At 39.1% G+C, this 19,301-nt stretch overlaps 1 long non-coding RNA gene across 3 annotated transcripts in view; it reads right to left on the bottom strand.

Moving 5' to 3' along the window:
- LOC309865628 overlaps positions 1-19,301 on the bottom strand; it is a 76,487-nt gene that overhangs the window by 46,138 nt on the left and 11,048 nt on the right. The window contains exons 1-2 of one of the 3 annotated variants that reach the window (XR_014312209.1): positions 3,223-3,309; positions 2,444-2,621 (exon numbers count right to left, since the gene is read on the bottom strand). This is a non-coding gene — a long non-coding RNA (uncharacterized lncRNA). Of the gene's footprint in view, positions 1-2,443; positions 2,625-3,222; positions 3,310-12,609; positions 12,662-19,301 lie in introns of those variants that run through there. The other 2 variants (XR_014312210.1, XR_014312208.1) reach the window with 2 other exon arrangements.

The following is a 19,301-nucleotide window of genomic DNA, read 5'->3' on the forward strand; positions in this document are numbered from 1 at the left end:
CCCTGAAGAAAGACTGTATTTCCCAATTTCCTGTGTCTAGGTGTGGCCGTTGTGAGTACATTCTGGTCAACAAGGCTTAAGCAGAAGTGTTAAATGCATCTTTAGAAATCTTGCATACACCCTCCATTGCCCTCTTCTTCCTTCCTCTGGCTGGAATGAGGACATGATGGCAGGAATTCAAGCATACATGGTGTACTATGAAGCCTTGGAAGTGGCAGCATAGAAACCTGGAAGAAGCCAGGGTCTCTGATGACTTGAGACCCTTTTAGCGAAACAGACATACTAACCCCGGACTTCTACCATCCAACGTTTTTTGCAGGGTATCAAACATTTTGCGTTTGATCCTCTGTTAATTTGAGTTTTCTAACACTACTAACTAATGCTATTCCTAATGAATACTGGCTACAATATTGTGGGGAAGCTATTGTCTTTTCCCCTATTTTCTCTAAATTAAACACATGTCACCTGCTCAGGATGACTCTCTCCAACAGGAAATCTGCCTATGCATTAGGGGACATTTATGTTCCTCTCCATACTGCATTTTACTGTATGAAAGAGGGAAATGACCAGAATGGAAAATAGCACATTCGGCCCCTGAGTGAGAAAACTGTCCAATCCCAATCATTTGTGCTCTGATTTTTCATAGCCTATTTTATGACTTTCATTCTCTATCATTAAATTCTAAATAAAACCCAACTAATCTTCTGGCCTATACAGTCCACAATCCTTAATCAGCCATGGCATCTGTTTCCACAGAAGCAATAGAAACCTTCACATCTCAGATACTTTACCCCAAATGGCAAGCATCTGATAGTAACCTAGAATATTCTTTCATTCAAAGCACTGATCTTATTGGTTAGCTTTTTCCATTCTGCTGACTATTCCCAAATTACGTATCTTTCCGACCAGAAGAAAGGCAGTGTCTTAGATGGCACTGGGTGAACAGAGCTCCGTCTTGCCCTGCAAGTCCCCTGGCTACAACCCAACCTATTCAGAAGTTGGTCTCTCTGACTACACTACACTGTCTTGATAATCCATGTATTCCTCCTATAACTACGACTTTATATGAACTAAGAATTGATCATTTTGTTAGTGCCATTTAGCATTAATTGAGTGTTTACTGTTCTACTATCTTAGAAGACAAGAAGGAAAATACAAGTCATCCCACTCTTAAGTTCCCAGGCAATATCCATGTGAGGTTTTCTTATGACTCTATAAAAAGTATATAAATTTAGGGGCGTCTGGGTGGCACAGTAAGTTAGGCATTCAACTCTTGGCTTTGGCTTAAGTTGTGATCTTGGGGTTGTGAGATCAAGCCCCATGTTGGGCTCTGAGCTGAGCTCGAAGTCTGCTTCAGAGTCTCTCTCTCCCTTTGCCCCTCCCATTCATGCTTTCTCTCTTAAATAAATAAAGAATTTTATTTAAAGCACATAATTTTTTATTGAAAATATGGAGTTTTTCTTTGTATTAAACCCAGAAATCAGGAACAGAAATTATAAATCTACTTATAAATATAAGTTAATATATAATAATAGTCTATGAATGTCCTTGTATATCAAAGGACTTTTTTCATTCTTTGTGACAGAAAATATGGATATAAGGGAACATTTTAACAATGATGCTGAAGAAGCCCAGATTTGCCATGAGCAATCAATAAGACTCATATAAAATTATAAAGTTTGTATCAAATTGTACTTTCTCTGAAAGAACTAAAGGCAATCCAGTGATGTAGTAAATAGAAAGGGCACTAGATCTGTCATACAGACTTAGAGTCACCTTTCAATTTTGCCACTTAATTAGCCAGCAACCCTGGTCAAGCCACTTACTTTCTGAACATTCTCATTGCAGGCCTGGGGTTAGTAATGTTTACCTCCAGGTGCTTTTCTGAGCATGAAGGGAGAAAGTACATGTGGAAATGTCTAGCACAGTGCTCAACACGTTGCAGATCCACCTGGATCTTGGCCCATGGCCTGCTGAAGGTCTTTTTCTGACTCCAAGGAGACCTGAGACCAGTTACCCTGGGAACATGGCCCTCAGTGCAGACCCTCAACTGCTCACTGCAACTGACATCATGCCCCTTGACTGGGCAGTGAGACAGGAAAGCTGCATTTCCTCCAGTAGATCTTCCCAGAGACGGGACACCCGGAAAACTGTGAAGGAGGCCAAGCTGGACTTCAGCCTTCCCAGAATCACACAGTCTCCACACTACTGGTGAAATTCTTAGTGCAAAGGACAAGAAGGCATAAAAACCAAGCAAACATTTGGCCCATTGTCTTGAAGTGTTTTATCCATATCTGCATACCTCAGACTGCAATCCACTTGGTCCTAACTAACTTTTCCTTTCTACAGAGATAATAACAGAGAATCTCAGCCCCTCCACTCTAGTTCCATCCTCCATACGAGCTAAGTAGCCAGATTGTCCTAAGGAACAAATACCAAATACCCCAGGCTATGCACTGGTATAACAGACAGCAAGAGGAACATCCAGGGGGTCAAGAAATGGAGTTACTGAGTCCATTGGGCAAACTTTTCTCTCTCTTTTTCTTTCTTCTTCTTCTTCCATCTTGCTTCTTTCTTCTTTCTTCTTCTTCTCTAACTCCTCTTTTTTTCCCCTTCTCCTTCTTCTTAAAAAAAAAAAAAAAAAGAATAAATTGGGAAGAAAAGACTAAAAAATACCTGAGTCATCAAGTACACTGTATAGTAGGGTTAAGGTTTGCTTCTTGAAACTTTGGTTCCTGCGTGTGAGTGTGTGTGTGTGTTTAGGATAACAGTTTAAAATTGTGTGTCTTGGTTAGGAAACTGAAAGATAAATATAGGACAGTCACATAGAGCTTTTACATGATGGTAACAGCTTTCTGAAGAGCTGTGAAATCATAGAGAGGACAAAAAACAAAACCAGTAGGGACAGAGAACCTGAATTCTAGCCCTGGCTGTGCTGTGTCCACAGCCAAATTCCACAATCTGTTTGAACCCTTTCCTCATTTGTAAAATGAAGATGATAACTCCTACTCTGCCTATGTGGCAGGACAGCTGTGTGGTTCAAATGGAACAAGGTTCACTGAACACTGTATACACTGCAAGACAAAGGCTGACTGAAATAAGGTATTTTGAAATTCTAATTTATGGTGGGAAGTTCAAGGGGGGAAGGGAAGAGATAGACAATAGAAGCATTTGGGAGCTACTGGGGGACCCAGAAAGTGTTACAGATGCCCAAATCCTCACATGTGGCATCCTTCCAGCTCCAATATGTGTCCAGCTACGTGATCCAGTCCAGGTGACGCAGTCCAGGTGATGCCTCAGGACTCCTACCACAATGATTCTAACCAACACAAGCAAAGGAAATTTTGTGTTTTTTCTGTTGCACATCACTGGCCCTAGGGCTAGTATTCGATAGCACCTGAAGGTCTAGTGCTGACCAGTTCTTTCGGGTTCACTCCACCTCTGCGGAGTGGTGGGAAAGCCATGCAACCTCATCATTATTAATGAAGAAAGGCAAAATTAAGTTCACGCCTGTTACTGGAGAGAACATTGATGTTCTTTCCATTTCATGGAAAGGTCTTGCAAAACATTGGTTCTAATATCTTCTTGCATGAGTCATAGACTAAGGAATGAAGAAACACTTCTGAATGACAAACAAGGAAAAAAGAAAAGAAAGAAAGCTATGATGATGTGTTCTTGGAACACAACTCCAAGTCCATTTACACAAGCAAAATCAACATGTAGATCTCTGTTTAGGGTATGCTGCTAAAGGACAAAACAAAACAAAAAGTCCATTCCTTTTCTTTTTCCTGATTAAAAAGATAATGGACACTCACACAAAAATCAAATAATAAAATTAGTTCCCAAGAGGAAAAGAATGCCAGCATTTTAAAGTGCATCTTTCCACACCTCTTTCTTTTTCTGAACTATCAGATGGATAGACATAAACATTGTACAGATAGATTTTTTTGAAACATACTTGCTTATATACTGGTATGTCAGAAATCCTCATCCATAAAAGTAAATAAAGATCTAGAACACTGCTATTGGTAATCATATAGTATTCCATCATAGAGATGAAGCTTAATTTATTGATAAATTTCCCTAAAGGACATTTAAGTTACTTCTGAATTTATTATTGAGATATAATTGACATATAGCATTGTATAAGTTTAAAGTGTACATTGTGTTGATCTGATCTACTTATGGCTGCTTCTGGGTTGTTACCAGGGTAGAACCCCAGGGTTCTGCTACCAGGGTGCCTGGATGGCTCAGTCTGTTAGGCATCTGCCTTTGGCTCATGTCATGATCTCAGGGTCCTGAGACTGAGCCCCAGAGCTAGCTCCCTGCTCAGCGGGGAGTCTACTCATCCTTTTCTCCCTCTGCCTCTCACCCCCACTCGTGCTCTCTCTCTCTTTCTCTCTCAAATCAATAAATAAAATCTTATTTTAAAAAGAATACTAGTATAAGCATTCTTAAACATTCATCACCGTATACTTGCCCAATTATCTCCCTGGGATAAAGTTCTAGGATATGAGCCAAAACCTATTGCATTTTCTTTCCTTTTTCTTTTTTTTTTTTTTTTTTTTGCTATGAAATATTTTTTTTAATTTGAATTTATTTTTTCAGTGTTCCAAGATTCATTGTTTATGCACCACACCCAGTGCTCCATACAATACGTGCCCTCTTAATACCCACCACCAGGCTCACCCAACATCCCACACCCCCAAAACCCTCCCTTTGTTTCTCAGAGTCCACAGTCTCTCATGCTTCATCTCCCCCTCCAATTTTCCCTAACTCACTTCTCTCCTCCCAGTGTCCTCTGTGTTATTCCTTATGCTCCACAAGTAAGTGAAACTCAACACTCAAAAAACATATCATGTCAAAAAATGGGCAGAAGACATGAACAGACACTTCTCTAAACCTATCACATTTTCAGTGTTAATGCATACTGCCAAATTGCCCTGTGGAAATAATGTGCCACATCCCATTGCCCCAGCAATGCAAGAGAGAACCCGTTCCTCCACACCTCACCAACAGTGGGTATCATCAATTCTCTCACATGTTTTTTCCAATCTGACAGGTAACAATATTGCACTTTTGTTAAATTGCATTTCTTTGATTTCAGTGAGACATTCAATATTAATCTTACTTGTTATCAATGCACATATACTACTAGTAGTGATAATAGTTAACATGCATTGAAAGTGTATTATGCATCAGGCACTGTACTAAACACTTTACAGAATTATCTTTTTAAACCTCATGATAGCCCCTCCAGATAAGTACTACTATTATCCTTATTTCACAGATAGAAACAAAGACTTAGTAATTTGCTAAAAGATATGAAGCTAGTAAATAGCAAACCCAGAATTCATTCCAGTTATATCTGGCCTGAAAGCCATGTTGTTGAGCAGGGCACTATACTTTCATTTACTGCTTTATGCAAGAGTGCTAATTCTATTTTTTCTATGTATGCTTTTTTATGAGTTTAATGTGTTCATAGCCTTTAACCATTTTTCAGTTGGGATGTTCATCTTTTCCTTATTAATTAGCAATAATTCTTTTCTATAGACAATATCGATTTGGGGGGCACCTGGGTGGCTCAGTTGGTTAAGTGTTAGAATCATGATTTTGGCTCAGGTCATGAACCCGGTGTCCTGGGATCAAGTTCTGTGTTTGGCTCCCCATTCAGCAGGGAGTCTGCTTGTATTCCTCTTTATCTGCCCCTCCCCCCACTTGCACTCTCTTTTTCTCTCTAAAATAAATAAATCTAAAAAAAAAAGAATATTGATTTGTTGTCATTTTTTGCTAGCAACGTTTTTTCTCTGTGGAATTTACAACTTTTACTTCTGTTTATAATTAGTGCAAGGACTTGATTAATGACTGTAATAAACCTGATGTAGTACCCCAGACATGGGAAAAAGCACATGCAGATCAGCTAAACTGTTATATTTTAGTGGTAGTGCAATCGTGAACAGTAAGGGGTTTGGACAACAGCACATGAATATGGAGAAGGGGAAGTAAGAGAGAAAAGAGGCAGATCAAATCACAAAATGGTAATCTCCCCTTTAATGCCTTTCTGAGTTTCTTCCACTTGCAGAACTTCTTCTGCCATTTGACCACCTCCAAGAAATAGGGTTTTTATCACTTGGAATTGTTTATAGAGATCTAAATCTCTTCTTTTCATTACCCAATTTCATCACATGTTATTAAAACAAAGACAACACTTTGGCCATAGACCATCGCCCAGAAAGTGGAGCATGTACAAAAGAGAGGGCATGGGGTCGGAGGCCCCATCTTGGAGCCCTACCAGGTGAGGACATGCTGTGTGGCCTAGCAAGTTGTTTCACTCTCTTGGCTTCCATTTCCTCATTTGCCAACCTGGCGTGATGATAACTATGTCACACAGCGGCTTGGAAATTACCTAGGAAAATGTTAAGGGTAGGTGCCTCATAGAACCCTAAGTGCTCAGCAGATGGTCCTCTGCCCCCACCTCCACTGATTCAAGTGAAAGAGAAAGAGGGTTCTGTGGGATTCACAAGAGGCATGCAAAGGCTCGGTCTGACTCAACTTCTCTGCTATTAAACTAGAACTTCAGCTTATGTGTTTCCAAAATTGTCCCATGAGACACTGTCAGAGTTAAACAGGAAGACAGCTGACAACCTAACAACCTAACTCCAGTTGGTTGGCGTCTCCCTCTACCCCATCTGTGTGCAGACAGCTAAACTGCCTATGTTGGTCATCTGCAATCATTTGCCTCAACGCTTATTCCAGAAGATCTCATGGTCCCAAAAGTCTCTAACTTTGCCTTGGATTATCAAGGTCAGCAAAGTTGTCATTTGAATAAAATAATACTAGGATTCATTCAGCGAAAATCCCTGAAGACATCAGGAAAATAGATGAGAAAGGTGATCTGCTTAATTTATTATCAGGACCAAAGCAATCCCCTCATTCATTCACTGATAATTTACTTATTTCCCAGGCATCTCTCCTAACCTCTGAACCACACCCCTCCTTTGACCTCAGGCTATGTTTATTATAATACTCTTCCTTTGTAAAGCATTTCAGACTTGAAAGAAAGTTTCCTACCATTAGTTGAGCCCTACTCTGCAAGCCCTTTATACAGGAAGCAACTGAGGTTCACAGGATTGAGCAGTTTCCAAAGCCACAGAACTAGACAATGACTAGAGTGCAGGTGCGTCTGCCCTGGAAGCCTGTCCACCAGGCCCACCTGCCCTTGCCCTCCACACCTTTACAAAGCACTTACTTATACACCCATTAGCTCCTTGATTGCCTCCAAAATCTTTCTAAGTACCACAACTCCTGTTGCCTCTGCTTACTGATGAGAGACTGAAAGAGGCTGCAGGATGTAGGTGCCCCCACTGTCGCCTAGAACCCCTGGGGATGGCCTAACCCCACCAGGCAGGGCTCCCACAGCCAGGCCCTGGGGTGCCTGACAGAAAGTTCATGGCCCACTGAGAAGTTCTCTGTTGAAGGAAGACATAATGTTATATTTCAGCAAGATCTAAGTCAGTGTTGACCAACTCACTGAGGAAACCAGAATTCAAAGGCTCTGGGCTCCACAGCCCTCCTCCCCAAGGCAGTAACTTCAGGAAGTAGGTGCTACTCCCACAGTCCTTCAGCCTGTCCCCATAGTTCATTTCTACAGGTGAGCTGATTTGTCAGAAAGTTGATCAATATAACCAGCCCCTAAGGGCCACATAATAAGGCCTAAAACCAAACACCATTCTTAAGGAGGAAGCTCAGAAATGAAGCCAAAACAAATGTTGCTGAGATAAAGGATTAGAATAAAACTACAAGAGTAGCTGGCACAATGAAGCACACATTCCCCACATGATTCAAGGGCATAAGATATCAAGGACAACTCATCAGCCAGAGAAGGTACAGCTCAGTCAGCTTGTACCATTTAACACTACTTTTAACAAGGAATCATTAAGGCTTCAGAGCAAACACATTGAAACATAGACTTTTCAAGCTGAAAGACCCTTTGGGATAAGCCAGTCCAAACCCTGTATTTAACAGTCGGCAGAACTAATGTCCAAATAGGTTAACTGACTTGTCATAGTTATGTAGCTGGTCAAAGGCAGAGAAATGACCAGAAATCAGGTAACAGAGCTTCAATAACATCTTCACACAGGTGTTTAAACACTGAATCTTTCCTCCTATTTCCTCCTATTCTTCATATATATGTATATATGCACATACATGCACACACACTCCTGCATAATACACATGTGCCTATGCGCCCTACATACACACATGCACCTGCACATGCATACATACACATATCTACCTACATACACATACAAGTGTGCACACACACATAACACATTCTTCTTCACCTGATGCCACAGACTCCATATGCCACATCCTTATCAGCCCCTTCTGAACATTCAAATAGGAATATAATTCAGATGACCTGTCTGACCATGGGGCTTACTAAGAGAACCACTGTGCCCCAGGAGGGACCTGGCTCTCTTTCAGCTTTTTATTTTTATCTGTTGTTGAGGTGACATTTACACCAGTAAGAGTAGGAGCTATAGGGCAGTTAAATGACTGAGTGCAAAAATATTCACAAAGGGCTCAGCATGGTGCCTGGTACACAACAGACCCCAAATCCTATCTCAGCTGGGGATGTGTCAGGCAGATGACCTGGGTGTAAACAGCTGTTCTGCGGCCAGACAGCCAGACAGCCAGGCCATGATGCCCCCTTTCTGTTTTTGACTTTTAGCAGCTTGCCTACCCTCACTCAAGTCTAGAGTCCATATATACATAGGCCACTGCAAGGAGTGAATGAACATGCTTGCTGCCTGACTCTGAGTCAACAAACAGCAAGTGCTAAACAAACAGAAAGGCAAGCAGGTTTTTGATTTGCATAGGATGGAGAAATGCACTGTCCTGCCCCTTCCTTCTCTAAAATCCCAGGACTGCAGTTTCCTCCTTGAGGGTGAGTTCTATAATCCCACAGTGCAAAGCATTGGGTGTGGCATAGAATTGGTATACAGTTCTCTTCTGTAGAAGGGAAGTTTCTTCGAACCCTTTTAAAACCCACCTAATCGGGAAGTCTTTGCCAGGGGATTCTGAACTGACTGGGATGGATCCTTTCTAGATAGATTCTCACACTTGGTCTGCACAATATTACCTTCCAGTTATTATTAAGATTCTTTCTGAGCATTCTCAAATCATTTCATCTGGGTTCACTCTTTCCAAGTAGAACATAATGCCCTAAAGGGCAATAATCCCCATGCCAGCTGAGAGAACATTTTGACCCAGTAGAAACTCAAAGGCCTGATGCCAGAATTTCTTTCTTTCCACCCTAGACAATCCTTGAGGCAAGGCCCCTGGCGTCTTTTAAGAGATTCCTCTAAAAGTCACTGTTTTCCAGAAACTCAGTTCTATGTGTGGGGAGAGGTATAGGTAGGTCCTGATATCTCTCTCTCTCATCACACATTCTGAATACAAGTTTCTCAAAGGCCAAATGCATAGGAGGCAAAGCAAGACACTTCATGGAATGGCATGGTCTCAAAACAAAGCCAGACACTCTGGAGGTCTCACACACTCAGAGCCTACTTGGTGAAGAGGTTCAGCTCTATAGTCAGCCCTTAAATCTGGAAATATTAGAAGCAAGAGCAGCAAGAGAAGGAGAAAGAGCCATGTGTTAGGAGAGTCAACTGTGAGAAGTCCCTGCTGGCAAGGGTTAGTGTCCAAAAAAGCTCTCCACCCATTCCATCCCTTGGCCAATGTGAAACGTTGGAACCAGAAATTTGGCTCAGCCTGAGCATCTCCGAGTTCAAATTATAACCATCATGGAAGTGGCCTACATTCGCCTGAGGCCTCTGATGTAGTTAGGTCACAGTTCAGTGACTCACTGAATCTTTTCAGGGAAAAGTATAGGAAACTGCTAAGGGTTCAGTACCTGACAATATATGGCTCCCATGAGATGCCCTCTTATACTCTGAAATCCTCATTCTGTACTGTGCAGTTAGACTGAGCTGATTGTTTCAGGAACGTTTTCATATTTAATTTAATCCTCACCACAATTTTTATTTCCCCCATGAGGAAAGAGCTGCTGAGAGATTAAGGAGTTTGACAAGATTACACTGCTAAAAGGAGACAGAAGCCAAACTTGGCCTCTGCCAGACCTAAATCCAAAAGGCCCCTTTGCCTCTCCCTAGCTGAGGCACATGGAACAAGCTCTGGGTACTTTCCTCTGCTTTGCAAACAGAGGTTTGATGATATTGACCTCACAGGATTGTTATGAGGATTGGATATTAAAACAGAAAACTTAACAGGCTTGGTAAAAGGTAGCTTCCCTGATTGCTCTTGTTACTATTTTGTCCTCTGATGTCCTGTTCTGTCGGTGCCAGCTTATCCCTTCATCCCCTCAGTAGGACTTTAGAGATGTCAAGAGGCAGCTCTCAGTTAATACAGTTCTGGAGAATGACAGCCTGGTTTTCCATTCCACAAGAATGTCCCAGGGCCTTTCACTTTGACACAGCCTTGATTGCTATTAAACACTTGTATACAACTGATTGGATACATTTTAATTTGTATAGGTCCCTCCATACAACTCTAGTAATCCTTAAATGACCTGTAGAAAAATAATAAAGGATAAAGGAAATATTGCCCCACAATTTGCTTGAACTGACATCAGTCCTGGGGTAAACCATACAGTCCCTCAAAATGTTACTGTTTAAATGTGCATTCGCCATGAGCTCCTGTGCTTCTTCCCAGTGTCAGATCCAAGCTCTGACATTTACACACATTTACATACTACATTTACACACTGAAAATGTAACCCAAATGGAATTCATGGGAAAGAGGTGTTAGCAGCTCTGTAAATGCAGATGCTTTCTTTCATCCTTACTCACATACCAACATGAATTGAGATCTGGTACAAATTCAAGATAGTTTCATTTAAACATGCATATGCTGGCATTTGTTTCCCTCTCTCCCCAGCAAGATATCTGACCCCACTCATGAACACCACTGAAGTTCCCCTTGGGCCACCTCTCCTTCTAGATTTATCCTACAGCTTATTCTAGTCTCTGCTGCAACCAGTTCCAAGCAAATGTGGCTCAATAGCACCTCATTCCAAACCTCCAATGCCTGCTAGGATCTTGGCACTAAACCGGTAGCACAGGGGCTTAACACCCACTGTTTTTCATCCTTTGGAGGAAAGATGGACACTGCCAACACACATTTCTTAAAGCATCTGAGGAGCTCCCAGGGAGCTGCTCTCTTCTCCAAAATTCATCTATCCTTCCCTGACTCTTTCTCCCTGCTCCTCACTGCTGCTTCCTGGCATCATTTCCCAAATCAACTACCTGCATGCATGCCTCTGTTTCTGGCTGTGTCTCAGGGAAATCATTCCCTGCAAAAATTTTAGTGATCACAATTTTAAACTCAACAAACAGGACATGAGACCTTACAAAAAAAAAATGTTTCAGTGCCATTTCTATATTCAAGGAAGCAGTCTGGAATATATGGACTGAGCATTGAAATATACAAAATTCCAGAGCATCTCAATCATTTATGTAGATAACCAGTCAGAAATTTTGAAATAAGACTATTACCCAAATGGATGTGTTACTGCTAGAGCTCTACAAGAATGGTGAAAATAAAGTTTAATTTTACTTCCCTCAAGAGAGTGAGACAAAGAGGTAAAAAGTATCAGGTCTTGTTTGGCAATAAGCCAACAACAGGCCACATCAATGCTAAGAGGTTGTCACCACACCTGAGTGGAGATGGCTGAAGTAGATTTTAAAACATACTTTCCAGAAAGTTGAGACCAAAAATCCCACACTAAACAAATATTTTAACTTAGAGAGGAGGAGATTACCCTCTAAGGTGTACCTGGAGTGTGGTGAAGGAAGAAATACTAATACCGCAATACTCCAAAAATAAACAGCATAGAGCTTGAGAAATCAATATTGTACTTTACCAAATATACAAAACATCTTGGGAGCATTCCAGAAGAACAAGGGTTAGCTGCAGATTAGTATAAGCAAGCAGACAGACTGCCTCCATGGCTCAGACCACTTTGGGGAGTACACCTACACACATGACTTATTGCGCATACCAACGAAGATTAGCCAACACACTAGACAAATGTTCCAGCTTCCCAGACATTGCAGACAAATGAAGTTCAAAGCAAGACACCACAAGCTGGCCTACCTTGCAATAACTATCCCAAAAGCTACTTATAAAACATCAACATTGATTCTTCTGCACAGGTGTGGTGAGTAGGGAGACTAAAGAGAACCTTCCCACTATGTTCTAGGGCATGGAGTGCAAGTGTGTAACAACCAGGGATTAGAGGCAGGGAACCCTGGCTAAATGAGGTTCTTCAAGTCCCTGAATCTTCTGTGACCCAATTTCCAAGTCTTACAAAATTAGGTGATAATATCATAGAAAAAATCATGAGGAAGAAGAAATGAAAGAGTATAATAGAAAGTTCTTTGTAAAAATAAATAATTTCATGTCTACTAGTATGAAAGCAAGGACAGACACTCACTTTTGCTTTAAAAATCCTATGTTCACAAACATGGTTAACAGGTGGAGGGGATGGGTGACATATGTTAAGGGGATTTAGAATACACTTACCTTGATGAGCACCGAGTAACCTATAGAATTGTTGAGTCACTATATTGTACACCTAAAATTAATATAATTATAAATTAATGTAACATTAATATAAATAGCATGCTAATTACACTGGAATTAAAATTTTTAAAACTGAAAAAAAATCCTATGTTCACAATTAATGAGTCAGCCCCATAAACTAGCCTGAAAGGAAATATTTAAACAAATTTAGACTACAAACAGTTTTTTCATGCCCTTAAGCACTACAGAAGCATCCTTGTCTTATGACTGATATGAAAATTCATCCTTGCCTCTCATTGAAAGACTTAAGGCGTTTTTCCTCCTGGCAGTGTCATTTGAACCCAGCTTTAGCTAGAGCACAACCTTGAAAGTAACATGTATGAATTTATAAAATTCATGCTGGCCTCCTTTTAATTTGTAAAAATGGGTCAATGTTTCCTTGAGCAAATTTAAAAAACACTCTACCTTTTTTTTTTTTTTTTTGCAACAAAATAGATGGTTCTATAGAGTATAATGTTAAGGGAATAAGTCTGTCAGAGAGACAAGTACCATAAGATTTCACTCGTATGTAGAATTTAAAAACAAAACAAATGAACAGAGAAAAAAAGGGGCGCCTGGGTGGCTCAGTGGGTTAAGCTTCTGCCTTCAGCTCAGGTCATGATTTCAGGGGTCCTGGGATGGAGCCTCACATGGGGCTCTCTGCTCAGAGAGCCTCTCCCTCTCTGCCTGCTGCCCTGCCTACTTGTGATCTCTCTGTCAAATAAATAAATAAAATCTTTAAAAAAAAAATGAACAGAGGAAAAAAGAGACAAACCAAGAAACACATTCTTAACTGTAGATAACAAACTGATGGTTACCGGAGGGGAAAGGAGGAGACAGGGTGGTATAGGTGAAACAGGTGAAGGGGATTAAGAGTACAGATATCATGATGAGTACTGAGTAATGTTAGAATTGTTGAATCACTGTATTATACATCTGAAACTAACAGAACACTGTACATTCAGAATGTGGGAAACCCTATATGCATACATTTTAGTTTTTACTGATAAAAGAAAATGGAAGGAAAAAGGTGTGAAGAAGGTAAAAGAGTGACTTAATTAAAGGTTACAAGGAACTTAGATAAAGGTAAAAAGACATACTGACCAATAATAATGTGTGAACTTTATTTGAATCCTGATTCAAATATTTAAACTGTTTTAACAAAGTATGACTCTGATTCTTGGCCGCAAAGGAGAGACTAGTTCAGAATATATTTTCTCCTCAAAACAAAAGAAAATTTCACAAATTATCTAAAAACCTTTTTAAGACATAGGAAATCAAGCAATATGACTGTCATCTCTGAGAAAAGGAAACAAAATGTTGAGCTTTACAATCATCCTGGATTTTTGCCTGAAAGCAATTTTAGAACAACAGCAAAGGGACAGGAAAAGCCAAGAGGAGCTCCACAACCTCACTGAGTTGAGGAGAAACAGACCAGAGTTCAGGGAGGCCAAGTCAGTTGGAATTTGTGGGGCAGAGTAATAGAAAGAATTGAAGAAGAGTTTTAATAATTTGGATGAGGGCCCCTTAAGTCTTTAACTGAATATGAATCTGTGCATTCATGGTGTAAAAATCTGCATCTGGACAAAGAACTGAAAAAAAACTACAATCATTAATAGTTCCTAGAGGTTTCATAGGACTGGAAGGTATACAGATTCTAACTAGCCAATAGAATAATATGGCAACTATATGCAGAGTTGCCAGAAGGAGCACACCTCAGTAAGAGGGCTAACTTAGCCCTAAAGTACAGACTATTCAAAAACTGCCCTAAACAGGCTTTAAAACAAGTCGGCTAAGAATTAATCAGTACCATGAAAACTAATTTTCTGCCAAAACCAATTTTGAAACTCTTTAAGACAACAAAATCCAAATGCTCAACAACATAAACCTGACAATGTCCTGCATCCAATTAAAAATTACTAGACATGCAAAAAGCAAATTATGATCCATAACAAGAAGAAAAATCAGTCAAAAACTAGATCTATAAATGATAGAGATGTTAAAAATACCAGTTCAAGCCTTTAACAAGCTATTACAAATATGCTTAAAATTCTAAAGGAAACATGAATATAATAAAATATTTTTAAAGGATCAAATGGAAATTCTAGAGAAGAAAAACACAAAAACTGTAGGGAAAATTCCAATGGACAATCCTAACAGCAGATCAGATGTTGCAAAAGAAATGGGTATTAAAAAGGGCACATATGGCGATGAGCACGGAGAATTATATGCAACTAATGAATCATTGAACACTACATCAAAAACTAATGATGTATTATACAGCGGCTAACGGAACATAATTAAAAAAAATCAGTGAACATGAAAACATTACAACAGAAAATACCCAAGTAATAGAAAAGAAAAAAAAAAAAAAAAACATACACACACAGAGAAACTCAGGGACCTGTGTGCCAGTATCAAGCAGTCAAATATACATGTAACTAGAGTCCAAGAAGAAGATAGAGAGTAGATGACAACTATACATATATACATACGTATTTGAAGAAATTACTGGAAATTTCTCATCTGTGATGCAAACAACAAATCCAAAGATTCAAGATGCTCAAGGACGCACAAGGTAGAGAAGCACAAACTATAGTAAACTATAACATAATTAAATTGCTGGAGACCAGCTGGAAATGTTTTAAGTGGTCAGAAAAAAAAAAAACCTGAGAGACATATACTCATAAAATTCATATGAATGTACAGAAAGCAGATTAGCTGTTGTTTGAGGCTGCAAATGGGGAGGGCAGGAGGAACTGACTGCAAGGGGACAAAAAGGCAACTTTTCATGGTGATAAAAATGTTCTGGATCTTCATTATGATGATAGCTGTAGGAGTTTATACATATGAAGACTGATTTAACTGTGCTCTTAAAATAAGTAAATTTTATTATATGTAAAACACATCTCAATGAAATTCATTTTAAAGCAATATGACATTTTTAAATAATCAAAAATTTGAACACCTGCTGAGTACTTAATGATATAAAAGACTTACTGTTAATTTGGTAGATATGATGGGGCAATGGGTGGCTCAGGTGGTTAAGCATCTCCCTTTGGGTCAGATCATGATCTCAGAGTCCTGGGTTTGAGCCCCACTTTGGGCTCCCACCTCAGCGGGGAGTCTGCTTCTCCCTCTCCCTCTGCCCCTCCCTCCACTTGCGCTCACTCTCTATCAAATAAATAAATAAAATATCTTTAAAACATCCTGAAAAAGGGGTGCCTGGGTGGCTCAGTGGGTTAAGTCTCTGCCTTTAGCTCAGGTCATGATCCCAGGGTCCTGGGATCGAGCCCCACATCGGGCTCTCTGTTCGGCAGGGAGTCTGCTTCCTCCTCTCTCTCTGCCTACTTGTGATCTCTGCCTGTGAAATAAATAAATAAAATCTTTAAAAAATAAAATAAAATAATAAAATAAATAAAAATTAAAAAATAAAACATACTGAAAAATTTTTATAGATATGATAATGGTATTGTGGTTATTTTTTTAAAAGACTTCTTATCTTTAGAAGTATATAGTGAAATATTCACAGATGAAATTATATATTGTCTGAGATTTGTCTTTAAAAAAATGTAAGTGACAGGGAAATGTGAAGATAAAACAATATTGGCCATCAATTGATATTTGTTAAATTTGGATATTGAATATATGAAATTCATTACACTATTTTATCTACTTTTTAAAAAAGGAACTATTTGAAAAAAATAAAAATAATAAAATGCTATTTTATTATTTGGAACTTTTATTTATTTTTTATTTTTATTTAATTTAATTTATTTTATTTTATTTGGAACTATTTATTATTTGGAACTTTTCATAATAAAAAGTTTCACTAGTACTTTAAACACATGAATGATGTCATGAATTACTCATTTAGAAATCATAAACTGAGCAACTATTTTGAGATACAGGGCATAAAAAATGTAAAATAATATTCTCAAAATATTCCCAATTATTGATGCACTATCAATACTTCATTTAATTTAACCAAGATTAGGGAATTAAATGGAATCTTATGGAAACTTTGAAATGCATTTTTTCAACAGTCTCAAAGACATGAGTGTTCTTCATTAAGTCTAGTTGCCCATCATATCTTGTACACTCTTCTCTATTAATATAGTATCACCAGCACTAGGCTGATATCATTAAATATGTTTTGGATAATATTCTAGTTCACAGATGTAGACCTTAAATGAAAAGAGAAGGGAAAGAGAAATAATCCAAACTTCCTGATAGGGAATTAAGAATGGTAAAACTATATTGGTTATGGGGCGCCTGGGTTGCTCAGTGGATTAAAGCCTCTGCCTTTGGCTCGGTCATGATCTCAGGGATGGAGCCTCGCATCGGGCTCTCAGCTTGGCAGGGAGCCTGCTTCCCTCTCTCTCTGCCTGCCTCTCTGCCTACTTGTGATCTCTCTCTCTCTGTGTCAAATAAATAAACAAATAATCTTAAAAAAAAAAAACTATATTGCTTATAATAGTTTCCTCATGAGGCACTATTAGTTCAACAGAGAATAGCTTGATTATAGTCTGGCCTGACAACAAAGCTGGTCCCATAGACTTTAAGTGAATGGTGAAGACAGTATGTAAAAAAACTAACATGTAAAAGATCTTGAAAATTAAAAATATGTACTTGAGGTACAATTCTATCTGTACATAAAAATAGTAGGAATATATATAGATATCTCATTTCTATAACTTGGGAAGAACTTGGTAAAGTAATTATAATCATTGCACTAAGCTCAAAAGGGACAGAGTAAATGGTTATCACTACTATGCAAGAGAGACTATTTTTATTTTTGCCAGCAAATATGCTGATTAATTGTGTACATTACCAGGATGGTTTCTGAGCATTATATCCAGTGTTTAAACTGTGCACATTTCATGATGCAACCTTACATACTCTGTCAACCCTTACCAGGTGGTCAGAGTACACGAACAGACCAGTAGGAAGTCTTCGTTAAGTAACAACACAGCCTCCACCTTGAGAAGCTGAGTTAATTAGAAAGTAGCTGACAAGTTCTTGAGTATACTAGTCAGAGCTCAGAAAGATCAGAACAAGTTCTTTCCCAACTAGATTTGGAAAAAAATTCAAGGCTCATGGAATCATTTATGAAAAGAATAAAGGAATCCTTGGAACAGGCTGATTCTGGTTTAGCACCACAATCTGCCAAGAACTAATAGGAAATAATGTAGAACTCAGACTTCGAGCCATGCCTAGAAAGTAATAGGTTTATACTTTTAATGAGATCTTTGCTTTATTATTATTTTTTGGACCTCCAAAACTGGGGGTCATAGAATTTATTGTCCAAAATTGGAACACTTTTAAAGAGGGAAGGCCCTATTAATAATGACATGAAGACAACAAACTGAGACTATTCTGGGTTGACATTTATGGTCAGACGATCTAAAACCACAGAATGTTGTAATAAACAATTGATCACATCATTTTATAAGGACTCCATTTGTACTATTCAACACATACCACCAATTACATAGCTTCCATTTTCACTGGCCAAGTTCATAGTGTTCTGATGTCACATGGCCTGGTAGCATCTCTGTCTTCTGATAATGTCAGAGTACTGTTGTACCTAACATATGTGCTCCATGTTTCTGAGCCATGATGACTTTACATATGTCCTTGCCACAATCTTATATGGAAAAATAGACCAGTAACAAGAAAGGTCATTCCAAGGGCATACATGGAGTCTGAAGTTGTACTTACAAGGACATCAAGACCATTCCAACTATATATAGTCATACATTTTTATGCCTCAAGTATCTTTCATACCATCTTTGAAGTCTTAAAACTGAGTGATAGTCAATGTATTTCTTTCAATGTCAGAAAATTCTTGAGCTCAGTGAACCATTAAATATTATCTTCCAAATAGGAACAATTCTATTTATTGCTATGGAGGAAGCTCCAGAATATTTTGTTATTAAAAACAGGAAGGAAAAAAAAAAGAGAGAGGCACCTGAGTGGCTCAGTGGGTTAAGCCTCTGCCTTCAGCTCAGATCATGATCCCAGGGTCCTAAGATCGAGCCTCACATTGGGCTCTCTGCTGGGCAGGGAGCCTGCTTCCCTCTCTCTCTGCCTGCCTCTCTGCCTACTTGTGATCTCTCTCTCTCTCTTTCTCTGTCAAATAAATAAAATATTAAAATTAAAAAATAAAAATAAAATAAAGAAGAGGGGCACCTGGGTGGCTCAGTGGGTTAAGCCTCTGCCTTCGGCTTGGGTCATGATCTCAGGGTCCTGGGATCAAGCCCTGCATCGGGGTCTCTGCTCAGCAGGGAGCCTGCTTCCCCCACCCCTCTTTCTCTGCCTGCCTCTGCCTACTTGTGATCTGTGTGTGTGTGTGTGTGTGTGTGTGTGTAATAAATAAAATCCTTAAAATAATGAAAAATAAATAAAATAAAAATAAAACATAAAGAAGAGAGAACTGACTATATAATACGTTAACACTATCTACATGGAGGAAAATCTGAATATACATGTGTTGGCTTTGATATTTTAGTTTTTTAAGATTTTATTTATTTATTTGAGAGAGAGAGTGAGAGAGAGACAGAAAGAGTGAGCACAAGAAGAGGAGAGGTTCAGAAGGTGAAGCAGACTCCCACTGAGCAGGGAGCCTGATGGGGGACTCCAGGATCATG

Source organism: Mustela nivalis, assembly GCF_964662115.1.
Source record: "Mustela nivalis genome assembly, chromosome: 5".
Lineage (NCBI taxonomy): Eukaryota > Metazoa > Chordata > Mammalia > Carnivora > Mustelidae > Mustela > Mustela nivalis.